Genomic DNA, 16,874 nt, shown 5'->3' with positions numbered 1-16,874 from the left:
CTTTCCGCCTTTTATGAACCTTGTGATTTACCAGGTTCAGGATCAAATAAACAACATACAAGACAAAAGAAGATCGGTGTTCAGTGCACATGCAGTATTTAACTAGGGTATACCATATTTCCCACTCCTTTTTCATGCATAAAGAGGGCTGCAGATGAGCAGGATTTAACAAGTACTTATACTCTGAAATGAGAGCTCTTACATCATTTCCAAAATCTCAAAATTTATCCTTGGGTTCTCTCCAAAGATTATGCTTTCACTTGATGATGTCAAGTAGTTTTAAGATTGTTTCATGCATGACAATTTTCTGTTATGTCCACATGAAAGATATGCACCTTTACAGACAGAAGTAGCAGTCTAAAATCTATCAGCTACTGAAGTTCATAGTACTAAATTATTCTAGCACTTATATCACTGGGCACATGACTGCATGCATAGCAAATGCTTTTTTTTTTTTTTTAAATCTTCTTATACATGTATTTTAGTCACTTTCTATAATGGACACCAAAATATCTGTCCTCTTTGCTTATGCATACCAAAGTGTCAGTGTGTTCTGTGTGGTTTGTTTAGTGACAGATAAAAAAACAAAACAAAACAAAACAGGGGGCTCGTGATGTCATTCAATAGTATGACTGATTTTCTCATGTTGGTAGCTTGTGTTGACTTGATGATGTTCTTTTGGAGGTATTTTGACAGACGCTTCCAAGTGACACCCAGGAGAGAGAGAAGGGGACCTAGAGGAGGAAATAATAGCAGCACTGAAATAAATGGTAAATAAACCTTAAGAGAAGCCAAGGTCTTGGAAGAATTTTGGCAAAAGAACTTTTACAGTCTTGTCTGTATGTCTTTTTACTTCCTCCTCTCTCTTTCCATCATATTTCCATAAGGTTTCCAACTAGTTTGGGATTAAGTTGACAAGAAGACACACAACAAAATAGCTCACTGATGATAAGGATATCACAGAGGTTGCCTTTCTTACAATTGGTTAAAGGCATGCAACAAGAGTGAAGATCAGAGAAATCCTCCCACAACTGTAGGCTAGAAATGTGGAGCCTAAAAAACACAGCACTACTGTTGGTGCTGGGGGTTGTTTTCTCTTTTTGGCAAGTATTCCCTGGTTTTGCTTGAGTTGTCTATGTCGCAGCCTGATATAGATGAGACAACGGTATAAGGTACAAGGAGAAGAGTAAATTCAAAATATTTGATGCAACCAGGTAATTTATCTCCACCTTTCTCTGCAGGGAATTAAAGACAGTTATTCAGCAAACATTATGTAGGAGATACTACAGAGGAACTTTTTAATTTGGCAGCAGATTGTCCTTCATTTTCCTCTTAAATATTCCCTACAGCACTAACCTTGCTGTCTGGGATAACAGCTAAAACATGCCACATTCAATTTTCCAAGAACACATTAAAAACACATGTATTTTCTTCCCAGCTTTGTGCTGATGTTGTTTTCAGTGATTATGTTATGTGATGAATATAATTTCTAATCTAGCTAGGGGAATTCTTTACCTGAAGCTTTTTATTTGTAGTTGAAAAATACAAGTTCATATCTATAAAACGAATTTGAACTTATGCCTTTTTTTTTTTTTTGAGTCTTTTCAGACAAATAAGACTTGGAAAAAAGAAGGAAATTCACTTTCCCCCATTACTCCACTATATTCTAGGCCAGCATTGTTAGAATTTCAGCAACTTAATAGCAGTCATATAAAGCAGGTGTAGCTAAATATTATTGCATTGGCAAGCTCTGAATGCATACACCAATACCCAAGTTGGAGAAACTGAAAAAGCTCCCATTTCTCATCACAGATACATACATACTGATTATATTAAAACTACTTGCTTGGAATGCAAGCAATGCAATATATGCACCACAATGTTCTTTAGCTGGAAGACCTGCATAAACAAGGAAACAGAAGATGGTAATGCATTTGGGGTTGCTCTCTAGGTGGGAAAAATCAAAGGACGACTGCACCTGAGAACACAAATCCATCCTATAGCTTTGACAAAGCTGTTAAAAATGAGAACTTGATAATGTTAACAAGGCACTAAGTTCTATTACTACTGAAGCTAGTCAAAAGCTAGCTCAAAGACAGGTTTACCTGTTTCAGCTTATGCTCTATGGGGTTTGTGCTAGCACACTTTTAAAAGCAGTTCAAATTAGCTCTAAAACTTTTTAGCTAATACATGAAAAAAAAGGTCAGAAGCCATAAAAAAAAGTGATGGCATGTTTAAAAGGTCCTGCATTTTACATTATACATTAAATATATTGTAAACATACAATATGTATATTACATATTTATGTTACACATGCATATTATACATTTAAATAAACAGGTGTATACAGGTGTATTAATTATATATATATATATATACAGCTGTATTATATATTTATAATTATCAAAATGAAATTCAGTTAATATTTGAAGGGTTCCCTTATACTGGTTTAGTGGGAGTGTACTGAAAGTTCCTGAGATAGAAGGTGAGATCTGGGCATATTTAGATCCTTCTGTTAGGTAAAGTAATAAAGACCTATATTGTATTTGTTTTCAATTATGTTATATGCAGGCATAACATTCACTGAGTTAGGGAAGTGTAAATGTTTATAGTCAATAAGTTGTTTATGTCTATATTTTCATGGAAATAAGTGGCTGCACAGAATACTGGGCAACAAGGAATCCTAATACTCATTTTACAGAGAGATTCTTTCTTTATAAATTGGCCTTCTAAATTCAAAATAATATATCAGACTACATGCTCAACCTGTGGAAATAAATATAATTCCATTGACTTGAAATAAGCATGACATATTAATTCCAAATCTTCCCCTGAGCACTAAACATTTCATCTGTATGCACATCTGGACTCACAAGGTCTTATATGCATCAGAGCTGGGATCTGACCAGATATTTATGCATTTATGGAAAAGCTCCTTTTATGTACCAGAAACTGCTGATGTTGGAACAGAAACAAATACAGCCTTAATTTTCTATTTGCTAATTCTTTCTGGGGGCAACACATGATCCTTTCACCTACATTGTCATCACTGTTCACACATCCAAGAATGCATCCTTTTTAGGTTGTGGGTTCGGGGCATAAGCAGAACTGAAAATTGAGTTTCTTTCATCCAAACAAGATATCAAGTCTTCATTCTGGCCTAAAAAAGAAACAAAAAAAGTCTTAATGTTAACATCCTCTATTGCATACTACTGTAGCCAAGAGCATAATTTAAACCTAAACAATTAAATAATTAATGAAAGGTAAAATTCACTGATAGATGCAAGGAGAATCAGAAAGTTTTTATCACTTCGTGATATCTTTATTCCCCCACTTCTGACTTTCTGTTGACATTGGTGTTGCTTATCTTTTCCAGCCTCCCACACATATTGATTACCTCTCAAGTTGATGCCCTCTGTTCTCCCTTGACTTGCTGCTTTATCTGGCTCTGTAACACTTGTACATTTTTAGTTGCTTCTGTATGTACATATGGGCCAAATTTATCCTTGGTCTACTGCCAAGGAATTACATCAGGTATAAATTTGACCCTCTCAATCTGCTTTACTGCTTCTGAATTCAAGTTTCCAAACACAGATGAAACTGGCTCCCTGTGATGAAATAAGTATTTATAGCATAAGTCCTGACTCTGCACAGAGAGAAAAAGCAGGACACTAATCAAAGCTACAGCTTCTTCATAAGCACAAGCACGTGATACTCTTGTTACCTTTTAATTTTTGTAATGATTTTTTAAAATCATTAAAAAGGATCAAAGTGATGGCTCATTGCTTAAAAACGAAAATATGAAATATTTTAAATGATTTAATTTAAATGATTTATTTTGAAAAAAAGAGCTGAGATAAACAACAAAAGCAGACATTTCTTATTTTTAAACAACTTCATATATATATATATATTTTTTTTTTTTTTTTTCAGAAATCTTATTTCAGCACAATTAATCTAGCACATATATAACATTGAAGACTTTGTCTGGTCATTTCATGTTTTCTTTTTGTAAAGAGTCTTATTTACTAGCTATGGTGTGCATCTATTTACAGGTAGCCTCCTATCACATTTCTCTCATAAATGTGTATTGTTACCTGAGACAATATCTGATTTTAGATTTATCCTAAGACATATCTCAGTAGATGCCTTTGGATAAGACCCAAGAACCAGAAATTCAGTTCCTACTGAGCACATAAATACTACTGAGAAATACAAAGTCATGAAAGCAGTGGATAAGGTGAAAGCAGAATTATTATTCATTGAATCCTATAATGGTATAACTCAGAGAAAATTTATGAAACTTTTAGGAAATCAATTTAAAGGAGACTAAACACTTCTTTATACTGTAGTCTGTGAATTTCTTGAGCCTGCTGCCACAGAGCTTATGGAGGTGGAAGTTATTATCATGTCGACAAGAGTTTAGACAATTGAATGTACAATACGACCTTAAGAAGACTAAAAAAAGGCTAAGCATGGCTAAACTGACTATTGATTTAGGATATTTGAGATTTGTGACAGGAATGAAGTGGTGAGACTCAAATGCTTACTCAAAGTGGCATCTTGTACTGCCACCATCAGGCTGAATATTGGGCTAGATGAGGGACCAAAGCTAGATGCTTTGACCCAGCAGGGTGTTCTTTATGAGCATAGATCATTCAGGATCTTCATACATGCAGTATCTCTCCCTCAGCACATCTACTCTCAGCTACAGCATGTCACATTAGTTTCATGAAGCCTAGCCTTAGGCTTCTTGTCTAGCCCACCTGTACTGCCAGCATAAGAGAACACACTGAAGTAGGAGGTCTTGTTTGATGCTGATCATTTGACAACATCTGGAAGCATTAGGGATACATGGTGACAAATGAGGGCCAAGAATAAAGCGTCACATCTACAAGGACTTTCATATTTAAGTTCTGAGGACATAATTTCAAATGGCCTCTACCTCCATACTAACGACCTTTTTAAAGCCTTAATCTTTGATGAATTTAGGGGCTATTTTGAATGCTACACAGTCTTACATCTTCAGATAAGCATAAAGATTGTCACTGCCTAATGTTTATTCACACAAATTTATATCACCCCAGTGACAATTTCTGACATGGCTGATAAAACTTCATGCTCCTCATTCTTTGCCCAGAGATTTCTGCAGTTAAGCTGCAGGGCACATAGCTTTTGTTGTGTATAATTACTGTTCTGTGTGCATACCTCCAAAACTGATTTGAAGCCTTCTTTTTGACCTTGTGATCTTGAACTGTCTACACCACTAGGTCCCCCAGAGTAAGTTTGAATAGGAAGATGTCCCCAGGGAACTGTCATAGAAGTTGAGGACTGTGCCAGATTCCAGCAACACTTCAACTGTGCCCTGCTTCTCCTGGAGAAATATGGAAATCTCTGTGACAGCTTTACACCAAGGTGAATCTTCTGAGACTATCCAGAAAGTGTCACATCCAAGTAGCACATATATCTTGGGTCATAATGTAACATAATTGATAGAATAACAATTGTGTCTTCTTTCTTTTTCTTGTAGTACTCTATACAAAATTTTCTATCAGTAAAACTAAATATTGCACATTTTATGCGTGTGGTTATGTTAAGGTTTGCATATATTTCAACTGCTTAATATAAAGTTGGAGGTTATACAAGGTGCAATTTTTGATTTTAAGCAATTTACAAAATTTCTACTGCAATCATCAAGAAACATCTTCTCTGACTACCAGGCAGAAAATAGAAAGCATCTTTTAAAGATGTCTCTAACATCATGCAAAAATCTAATGAAAATTTTGCTCATTTGTGGTGTTAAAATCCACAAATGATTCCTTGCTTTCTTAATGAGACTTATTCTCATTAGGAAACAGCCCACTGGCAGATATGTCACCTTATATCTTACATTTCCCATTTTTAAAACATTATTTTATTACTCCACTATACAACTTTGATTTGTTGTACTATGTACTTTCAGTTATACTTCAAGTCCTTGCAGTTTTAGGGTTAACAGTTATCAAAAAATCTAGATGACAAAAAACTTATTGAAAGAAGGAAGTTCTGGTACACAGTGTATATTGCAGGTACTACTAGTACAAGAATTACATATTGAATATAATCTGTAAAAGAGAAAGGCATTTTGGAGGTTTAACATATTAAAGGGTTTGGTTTTCCATACTCAATTAAAATTTAGCTGTTATTTTCCAAGCAGGTGTGATTTTCATTAGTTTTTAAGGTACATTAATGAAGATATGAAATAACTCTAATAGTAATTAGATGAGGAAGACAACATCTTTAAGCTTGAATATTTCAAAGATTTCTTTCTTTTTATAGTGGGTATTTAGAAGGAGGTTTGTTATTATTTATTTATTTATTAATTTTGTCTTAAACATTCTTGTTGACAAATGATGTTCTCAGATGTATCTTCGGTAAACTCCTAGCATTTACATCATGCTTCATGAGCTTCACATGCTTCACATCCCATTGTCAACAAATGACCTTCCCATTTTTGAACTAAGAATGGGAGCACAGGGATGCAGAACCCGAGCCTTCCAGGCTTCCTGTGCTCTCAATATCATGTATCGCCCTGGATACTGGAAGATACTGTTATATTAAAAGTGTTATAATATGTGTTATATTAGATATTAATGTTAGTTTAAGAAGCATATTGTATAACTAGCTGGTGGAATCTAAACGTAGAAATAATAAATATATATATAAAAAAAACTATTACACTAAGACAAAGCAAACCAACTAAACAACAATAAGAACAAAACAAAAACAAACAAACAAACAAACAAACAAACAAACAAAAACACCACAGGAAGAGATCTTTTCCTTGGGAAAAAAACTGATAGAAGAAAGGCAAAAGATGTATACTAAAACAATGAATGGCACCAAGGCACTCAAGAAATTTTCCCATAAATGTAAGAGCAATATATCAATTAAATAAACTTGTCATTCCAAAGAAAGACAAGCAAACAGACTCCATTCTAACCAAAATTCATAAGCAGAACTTATGTCCAGAAAGTGTATAAATGCCATTGAGCAGACTGAAATGCTCTGTTTAAAGATTGAAAATGGCTTATTGTAGGATTATTTATTCTTATTTTATTTTATTTTATTTTATTTTATTTTATTTTATTTTATTTTATTTTATTTTATTTTATTTTATTTTATTTTATTTTATTTTATTTTATTTATTTTATTTTATTTTATTTTATTTTATTTTATTTTATTTTATTTTATTTTATTTTATTTTATTTATTTATTTAATTTTTTTTTTACACAGTAGTAGGCTTTTCACAAGACAGATGACCAGTTTGATCTGAGATGTAATTTACATAATTGCAATCTGGTATTCTGGAGACCTACATGATCTGGAAGTTAAAAACTTCTGACCATGCATGTGCAGGCCTTGTCATGGGACAGCTCACCCAAGTGTTTACCCCTGCCCTTTGTGCCTGACTTGAACAGTACGTAAAACCTTTTCTGTAAAACCTGATTTCTGAAAAAATTCATAGGCAGGAGAATAATAGGTAAATACCTAGTGTATAATTAACATCATAAAATGATGAGCAATGGGGACTATTTTATATGTTCCTAGAATAGGTCCAGTGCAAATAACCAATAGTACAGCAGTGGAGCATATATTAAGAAACAGTGAAGAAACAGGAAAAGGTTGCACAGCTATGGCTGTCTCCAATACTGTTAGGTGGATGCTGTCTTCTTGCCTCCACTGTTGACTCCATGGCAGAAACATGGGGATGAACTGTGCCCACAAAGCCATGTGAGCAAGAAATTCAGGAAGAGATTAGGGAGAAGAAGATCAAAAGCATCAGAGAACTTTTTTTGAAGTTCAGATAGTCATAGAATCATAGAATCATAGAATATCCTGAGTTGGAAGGGACCCTTAAGGATCATCAAGTCCAACTCCTGACACCGCACAGGTCTACCCAAGAGTTCAGACCATGTGACTAAGTGCACAGTCCAATCTCTTCTTAAATTCATGATAGAGACATATAGAATAAGGATGGAGGAAGCCAGTCCAGCAGTTGCACACATTTCTATCACTTCCTATTGAATTGTCCGTGCTCTAGGTTATGTCACCTTGGAGTATCCACAACACTCTGCACATTCTCTATTTATATATCACCAGAAATGGCCAGGTGATGAAACACGACTTTTGGTGTGTTAGAGTAGCCAAATAAAGATTTTGACAGAAAGATGAAAATGTTGTGAGAAAGCTTGAAATGGCAGGGCCTTCATTTCATCCTTGGAAAGCCAGGCTAGTGAGGAAGGAATGTCAGGACAAACAGCATCTTCAAGCAGACCAAATTCCTTAGACTTTAAAACTTACCCAGAGCCTGCAGCTTCGCTCTTTACCCAGGTACAATATTCAAGCTGTTACTGATGTTTGCAAAAGGGCCACAACCTATTTGTCTCTTCAAAACCTCTCATTTCCTTGTATTTGCCTTCACTAATGTGTGGTAAATGTGGCATGGTAAAAGCACATAGAGCCTGTAAAACATACTTCCTTTCCATCCTGCACATTTGTACTCTATGGAGAATTTAGGCCTTATCATCCACTCACTGGAGTCACACGTGAATGCACAGCAGAGATTTGTCATTCAGGTAATCATTAACTGCAAACCCTTATGAACCTGGACACCAAAATTTGTGGCTTTTACAACTTTGTCATCATCCACCTTGAAGGAAACAAGCAGGACTTATAAATCACTCCAATTAATCACTCCCTCCCCCTAAAAAATGTAGTCAGAGTACTCCAGAAATAAAACCATATGGCATGATCAAGTCAGGTCTGTTTATATAAGCTGTTCCTAGAAACAGCAGTAATGTAATACCAGATTTCCATATACTGAATCAATATTTGATTGTTTGAGACCAGATGTTTTATAAGATGCCATTAAGTGTGCAGAACACATTAGCAGGATCAAAACAGGCTGTGGAGGGTTCCTCAGACCCTGTGCCTCTACTTGCATTCCTCAGTCTCACAGCACCAACATGCACTTTCCAGGCCATTTTGATTTGATTCAGCAGACCCAAACAGATTGCAACTACCATTCTTTGTTTTTCCTTGAAGAGTTTTATACATTTAGGACCAGCAATAGCAAACTAATGAACTGCTTGTTTATTTGAATTGCAGCTCCTGGTTGATGTGGTCATTGGATTATACAGTCTTTCAGAGGTTTCGTTTTTGCATTGCATTGTTTCTAGGCTACGATACAATGCCTTTAGCTGTACATTAATAACACTCACATCATTGACGATATTTGTCTGTCATTCCACTTAAGCGTAGTTTATACTTCTATACTTGCTGGCTTACCATGCAGTATGTGTAATCATAGATGTGGGGGTTAAAATACAAGGTATAAGGTTTTATCACAATTTTGTCAGTATGGAGTTTTGCTTATTAGGCAAGAAAATGTCATATGTGGATTCAGAGTAATATAGAAATTATTATGTGTGTTGTAATGCCATTATGGCACATTGTATATAACAGTATGTATTTTTGCATTAATCAGCATTTTAAGCCACTATCTGAAAAACTGAATGTTTTAAGGTCTACTGAGAATTCTGTATCTTCCTATAACGTAGTACTTTGTATCAATAAAATCGAAGTTACCTATATCCCTTCCACATTTAGCAGGTTGGATTCAATTAGAGAGAGCATTCAATACTCTTTCAATATTTTTCCCAGAGAGAAGCAAATTAGTGTCTACCAGGAGCTCTACAAAATCTTTAGAGCTGAGGAATGATGGATTACCTTTCTGTTTTTTTTTTTTTTTTTTTTTTTTTTTTATTTTTTATTTTTTCAGATTCACTGCTGCTTACTCTCAAGTCAGCTGTTTTCTGCTGTCTCTAGAAGAAAATTAGTTCCTCTTGCTATTCCGGTGGATTTTCTGCTACCAATTTCTTTGATTATACACTGTGTAAGTGCTCTGTATTATTACTTGTATTTAATAATTTGTAATCAATTAAAAAAAATATCACCATACTTACTACAAATTTCCTGTGCAAACAGACATTTTTTTTGTAAGACAGTTAACTTTGGTAGTCAGAATTTGACTGGACATAAACTCTGGTCTTGCTTTCTGGGTTTCTGTTTGGATATATCATTTGAAATGTGGATGCAAAGAATGAAAATGAAAATGATTTGTTATGGTTGATAGGGTGTGGTCTGATGTTACTTTAGGATTTATATATCAAGAAAATGCCCCTAGCCTTCAAACTTTGCTGAGGTTTCAGGCTAAAACTGAATTCTTTCCATTCAAAAAGTCTGAAAAGACACTCTAATCTCTCAGAGCTGTCTTTTTAAGAAATGATAGTTTTCTAGCATTCCTCCCAGTCACACCAATGCAAACATAATTTTACCTGTAGGAAATAGTGTGAGAAAATAACTAGTCTGATGCTCTGCATTTCTCAGCCAGGACTCTGAGGGCAACAAAATTAAGAACATTTTATTAAATCAGAATAAGACAGGAGTTCTAATTCCTACATTTAAAATGTATTCTGTTCCTTTTTTTTTTTTTTTTTTTTTTTTTTTTTTTTTTTTTTGTAAACTTTATTTATCCATCATTATATATGTAAGGAACTATGGCTGTTTAGTCTGGAGAAAAGAGTCTGAGGGAAGATCTTTGTTCTCTAGAACTACCTGAAAAGAGGCTGCAGTGAAGTGGCTGTTGGTCTCTTTTCTCAGGTGACAAGTGACATAATGTAGGGCAATTGACTCATGTTGCACCAGGGGAGGTTTAAATTGCATATGGTGCAAGGGTGGTTAGGCATTGGAACAGGGTCCTCAGGGAAGTGATGGAGTTGCCATTTTTGGAGTCATTTAAGAGACATGAGGAGATAGTGGTTAGTGACATGGATTAATGGTGGACTTGATATATGATGGCTGGACTTAATGATCTTGGAGCTTTTTTTTCAAATGTAAATGATTCTGTGATTCAAATGAGAGACTGAATAATTCAGTTGTACTTAGTGGGAACCATTTACTAGAATGGTTTTCCCACAGACTTATCATGACAATCAAATATTTTTCTTATTTTATAAGGTATTAGAAACTGTTTAGTGTTTCTTTCCTTTATAGCTCTTTTAGGAGTGATATTGGTACAGCGAATGAAAGTAAAGCTTATTGCTCAGTTGTGCATATGGCACTTATGTCACAACAATAATACTGTAAAATTTTTAGAACAAAATAAGTGAACTGATAAATTTCCTTTATTTTCAAGTGAACCTGTACAAGGATTATTTCCAGTCATCTTGTTTTTAATAGAACTTAAACTTTAAACTTTCAGATTTCACATCTTGGAAAAAATCCCCCCTCCCAAAACACAAACCATTTAATTTCCATTTCAGGCAGATCTTGTTATTTAGTTAGCATTCTACTCAGAAAGAAATTTTGCTGGTATCTTCATAACAAATTAAGGAGTTATTCATTATTCAAACATACTTAGAAATGAGAGCTTTCTTTGGCTATGTATGAGGTATATGGTACTATTTTAGATATATAAAATTATGATTATTATGATTATTAACAGAAAATATATTCTCTGCTCAGACAATACAGAATAAGAAAAAGATTAAACAACTCTTTGGCCATTCGTTGGTATTTTACGATAAAAAAGAAAATCTAAAAAATAAACATTCCAATTTATTTTAAAATGAAAAAGAAGACACTAAATTTCAAGTCAATTGAATTTTTAGGCTCCCCTGAATATTGTAGTAATTTTAATATATTTCAGATATGCTTCCATTCTCTTCCATCAAAAATTCAAAATTCAGTTAAGCAGGATGCACCTGTGTGATTCACCTGTCCTCTTGTTAAAAATAAAGGCAGTTACAGGTCATCTACAACCACACTCAGTCTTGGAAAGGATGATTGAGAAAGAAATAACAAGGACAAGAATAACCTGGACCAGACCTTAAGTAAGGGCTCACTTACAAGATGGAAGAGTAGAGATATATTTTGATCAAAGTAAAATGCTTCAGCATGATGATGATTAAAACTTGCTTACTTTCAATGCTAAACTGATTTTTATTTTTTCTTCTGTGAAATATTTGGTATCTTGTAGTCCTAATTAGCTTTAAAAACAGAGTCTAAAGATGAGAATTACTCATGAGACAGAAACTCAAATGAAAAATAAAAAATCCTGTGCATTTAATATCTTTTAAATATTAACACCTTTATAACTTAAAAAGCTGTTTTCACCCAGGGCACAAACTGAGATTTTCTATTGAGAAGTCTACTATTACACTACTGCAAAAAGACACTGAAAAAGAATCACTGTCCCTATTTGTAAATTTCACCTAATTAATATTATTATCATCAAAATAATGCATTATGATGAGACCTTTTTAGAAGTTGAGACTGTTTTAATATGATATGTTTTGAGTCTGAATAAAGTAAATGTCAACATTTAACTTAAAGTCACTGAATAAGAGCCTTGTTGGTCACTTCAACTTTTATTTATTTATTTATTTATTTATTTATTTATTTATACTTAAAGTTAAATCATTCTTTCATGTACATACAGATATGCATGTGAATGAATGCCTGTTCATATAAAACATTCTTGTTTCAAGTATAATTGTTGCTGAGGCATGCATACTTTTTGCTTAGGCATATTTTTTAAGGCAAAAGAAAGATAAAAATGTGTTTATTTGCAGGAAGCTTCTGCACTTTAATGATGCATTTTTTGCACCACGTAGCAATTATGAACATGACTGCAACAAAAAATTAACAATTAATTTTCTGCATTGTTTTGACCAAAATTTCACAGAATTAATATAATTGAAGCATGAGTTCAATTAGATTGTAATAATAATAATAATAATACAAAACATTACACTTGTTGTGCCTCACTAAATAAGGAAATAAATAATCATTATACAAGAAAAATCCAAATACTTTTTGGGGAATTCTATTCAAAAATGAGAGTGGAAAAGGGAGATCTTAAACACATAATATCTAACAGAATCCCACAGGTATTTTAGTTATCTGTAAAGGTGATGACATGCCAGTTTAAACCCAGCTGATAATGTTCAGACTGAGCCCAGAGATCTGTCTACACATAGCAAATACTGGTTCAAAGCCATCAGTCCAGTTAAAGAAAAGCAAATACCTCTTAAAACTCAAAAGATTGGCTTGCCTTTCACGGTAAAAGAACCCCCAAAGCAATTTAACTTTGAAGTGTGCTTGCCCTCATGTCCAAACTAATTTTATATACATACTCAGGAGTCATCATATCCCAATTCTGCTTTTTTTTGTTTGTTTGTTTGTTTTTTGGTTTTAATTAGGTTTTTATATTTAGGTCTTAATTTCTTCACTGTGAATACAGTCTGCTTGCTAGGGGAAAGATAGAAAAAACAGTTTCTTGGCTGATTTTATTACCATTCAATATATCTCCTAAATTTTATTTTCTCTTCTTGCCAGAAAATATAAGTTAAAATCCTGTCAATCATTGCTGCACCTTAGTAAGATCTGAGTATGCCATATTTTAATAACAATGTCTTCTAAGCAGCTTCTATGCCTGTCTATTCTCCTTATGGTGGCAAAATCTCCTGGGAGCAGTTCAGTCATTTCTTCTCACTATTACCAGCTTACATTTAAAAGCCAGTATAACTTCAGAGCATTATGAAAGATGTTTTGAAATCCCTGACATATCTGATTTAGAAATGGGAATGTGTTTGAGAAAAATCTCATTCATTTTCTTTGCGATGAATCTGGTCATGACCAAAAGATTTCAAATCCATGGGAGTTTAGCTGTTGGATTTCATTTCATAGTCACAGAATAATTCATGCTGGAAAAAAACTCAAGATGTTATTCCTTAAATCTATGTTCACATTAGTGACTTGTACTTAATTTGGTTAAAAAAACCTAAAAGTTAGAGTCCATTTCAGAATTCACTCTTTGCATACTGGATTTTACTGGCTCCAGTAAAAGCTTTGGTTCAGAATGGAACTAAAAAGAAAGAGAATTAAAAAGATGTAATTAAGCTGCTAATAATTACCTAAAATGTTTATAGAACAAATCCCTTGCCTCTAGTCAACAATATAATGTGGTGGTTCAGGTCAACAGGGTTGGCTGAAAATGTAGATTTTGTCTTCATCTGTGGATTTGAAACAGGTATCCATTATACAGGTATTTTCCCTTTTCATATTTTAAGGAAAATAAGGATGAAATAAATACACTGGAAGAATGAAGGATGGGTTTATATTTAGGTTTGATTACTCGGTGATTAACTACTTGGTTATTGACTATCAGCTTCATTTTCTACAGCCAGCTCATTAACTACAGCCAGCAAAATAGTATCTTTTTTTTTTTTTTTTGCTTTAAAATGTAATTGCAACATAGCAAGACATTTTCTTTTTCTCTGATTTTATTCTCATAATTTTTACTTTGTTCCTTTATCTTTTGGTATAATAGGAACAGTGAATTAGTGCTTTATGGGAGAAGAAAGTGGTAAAGACAACTGCAAAAGCAAAAGGGAAGATTCCATGAGGTCAGTCTTGAAAAGCTTTAATCAGTTCATCCACCAGTCTGCACAACCTGCAGAATCTCTAGCTAAAATATATATGTAGGATACTCTCTTTCCAAAAAACAGGACTTGCTAAGAACAGAACTCCAAAAAAGTGAGTGGTAAAAAGGACTTAATGATAGGCAGCCTTGAAGAGGTGTGTTTCCAAGGACTTACACACCTCAAAATTAAACTTAGCTGTGGAGCAGAGTTTTCACTTCACTTCATAGCCATGAACACTAAAAAGTATTTTGATCCCTAGACCAACTTTAGGAAGGCAACCAAGCGTGAGATCAACCATTTTTAATGCAACATACTCAAGGCTGGACCATGGAAAATGACTTGAAAATCCTCTTGAAAATCATGAAGAGAAATAAAAATGAAATATTAGTTAAAAACAAAAACAAAACAAATATGTTATTATTGTTATTATTATATTATATTATATTAAACATTACCTTACCTTACCTTACATTACATTTATATAATATATTATAATATATATAATATACATTATATTATATATTTCTAAAATCCTACACTGATAGAAGAGATGTCTAAAAACTGCTTTGACATCTAACAATATTAGTATGCTCTCTGTGCCCTCCTTATTCATCTATCATTATTGAATATTTCTTATAAACTATAGTTTTAGGAAATTAGGCAATTATAGACACATACTTAGTTGTTGAAAGATCTGTTTTGGAGTAAAGTTTCTGAAAAATTGTACAGAAATACTGTGTTTCTGAAATGTCGTACTGAAATATTTCATTTCAGAATTTTGAAGTTTTGTTCTTAATAATGTAATTTGTTGCTTTATATTTTGTCTAACTACGTTAATGATGTTTGATGTGCAGACTCATTATACTGCAAAGAGAAGATACTTTGAGCTAGAAAATGCATTTCCATTAATTCAAAGTAGCAGACATTCTGTTGCTAAGAATAATTTGATATGTTTCATTTAAATCTTGGTCTGACCTACAAATAGTACTACTGTAATTTTACTGTAATACTGTAATATTACAAGGACTTATTATAATAATAACATGCTAACTGTAAATAAGCTAGATCATCCAAAATTATTGTAATTGTTTAAAATAGGAAACTGTTTGGGAAATTTGATTTTGGAAATAAGATATATCCATATCTGGACTTTTGGTGATAAGTTTGCAGTAAAGAGAAATATTGTGAGTAAGTGACGGTTTTTCCTTAGAGAGAAATATTGTGAGTAATAGCAGGTTCTGGTGCAATTAAGTCAGGGACTGAGCCAAAATTATGACAGTGATTAAGAATATTTCTCTGGATTAAATTGCATATTAGATTTCACAAACTACTCAGCCACCCGAACATTGAGTTTCATTTGGAAAAGTTTACAGACATACAGGCTTGGAGAGAAACAGGGAGTGAATTAAATTCACGGTGTGTCTATACTTTTAGATCTTCCTCTCAAGGCCCTTTTACATTCCAGGTCACAGTCTCAGACAGGAGAATGTCATAATCGGTTTGAAATGATCACGTTTTGAAGTGATGAGAATTTTAGACTGTAGAGTGCTCTACTTTATTTTATTAGTAGTATTTTTTCATATATATGTTGACAACTGTTTTTCAACATTGCCTATATTCCAACATGCCTATATTGCCCATATTCCATGCATACATACGGCATGTTCATTGTCACATTAGGGACAAGTAGACCATTGCAGTCTGATATCCCTACTGATCTTAATCTTTTTCTTTTCTTAGATCAGAAGTGTCTTTTCAATTCAAGTTCTGTTAATCATAAACAGGAATTAATATATATACCTGTATATAAAAATGGTAAAAAGCAATGACTTGTTTCTCTCTCTCCATATTATTATTATTATTATTTTCCATCATGTGTTATAATATAGGGTATTCTGGTGCATCTGTTCTTTTTAAGGCAATGACAGCCCTGCAACATTTTAAAAATATATTGTGAAATGTACTGACAACGCTGAAATGAAAAGCTTCAGGCTAATACACAGTATAAAATAATAATAGTGATAATAATAACAAAATCTTAGCATTACCCTTCAGCCTCACGTAATTAAAAAAAAAAAAAAAAAAAGAACAAGAACAACAACAACAACAAAAAACAACTTAGGAATCTTGTAGATCTAAAGTGCAAACTTGTAAGGGGTAATAAAATACACTGTACTTGTCAAGAAGAAAGCAAGAATTTGGTTTTATGTTTGTCAGTTGTAAGAGTTTTCAAAGCTATAATGTTTACAGAGAATAACTCTTAATTTCAGAGACACTTTTTAAAAACTTCTTCAATTTGATATCCTTTATTGAAAGGATATAAAATTGAAAAAGAAGCCCTG

Source organism: Anas acuta, chromosome Z, assembly GCF_963932015.1.
Source record: "Anas acuta chromosome Z, bAnaAcu1.1, whole genome shotgun sequence".
Classification (NCBI taxonomy): domain Eukaryota; kingdom Metazoa; phylum Chordata; class Aves; order Anseriformes; family Anatidae; genus Anas; species Anas acuta.
The sequence above is the reverse complement of the archived record's forward strand: the minus strand, read 5'-3'. Positions refer to the sequence as shown.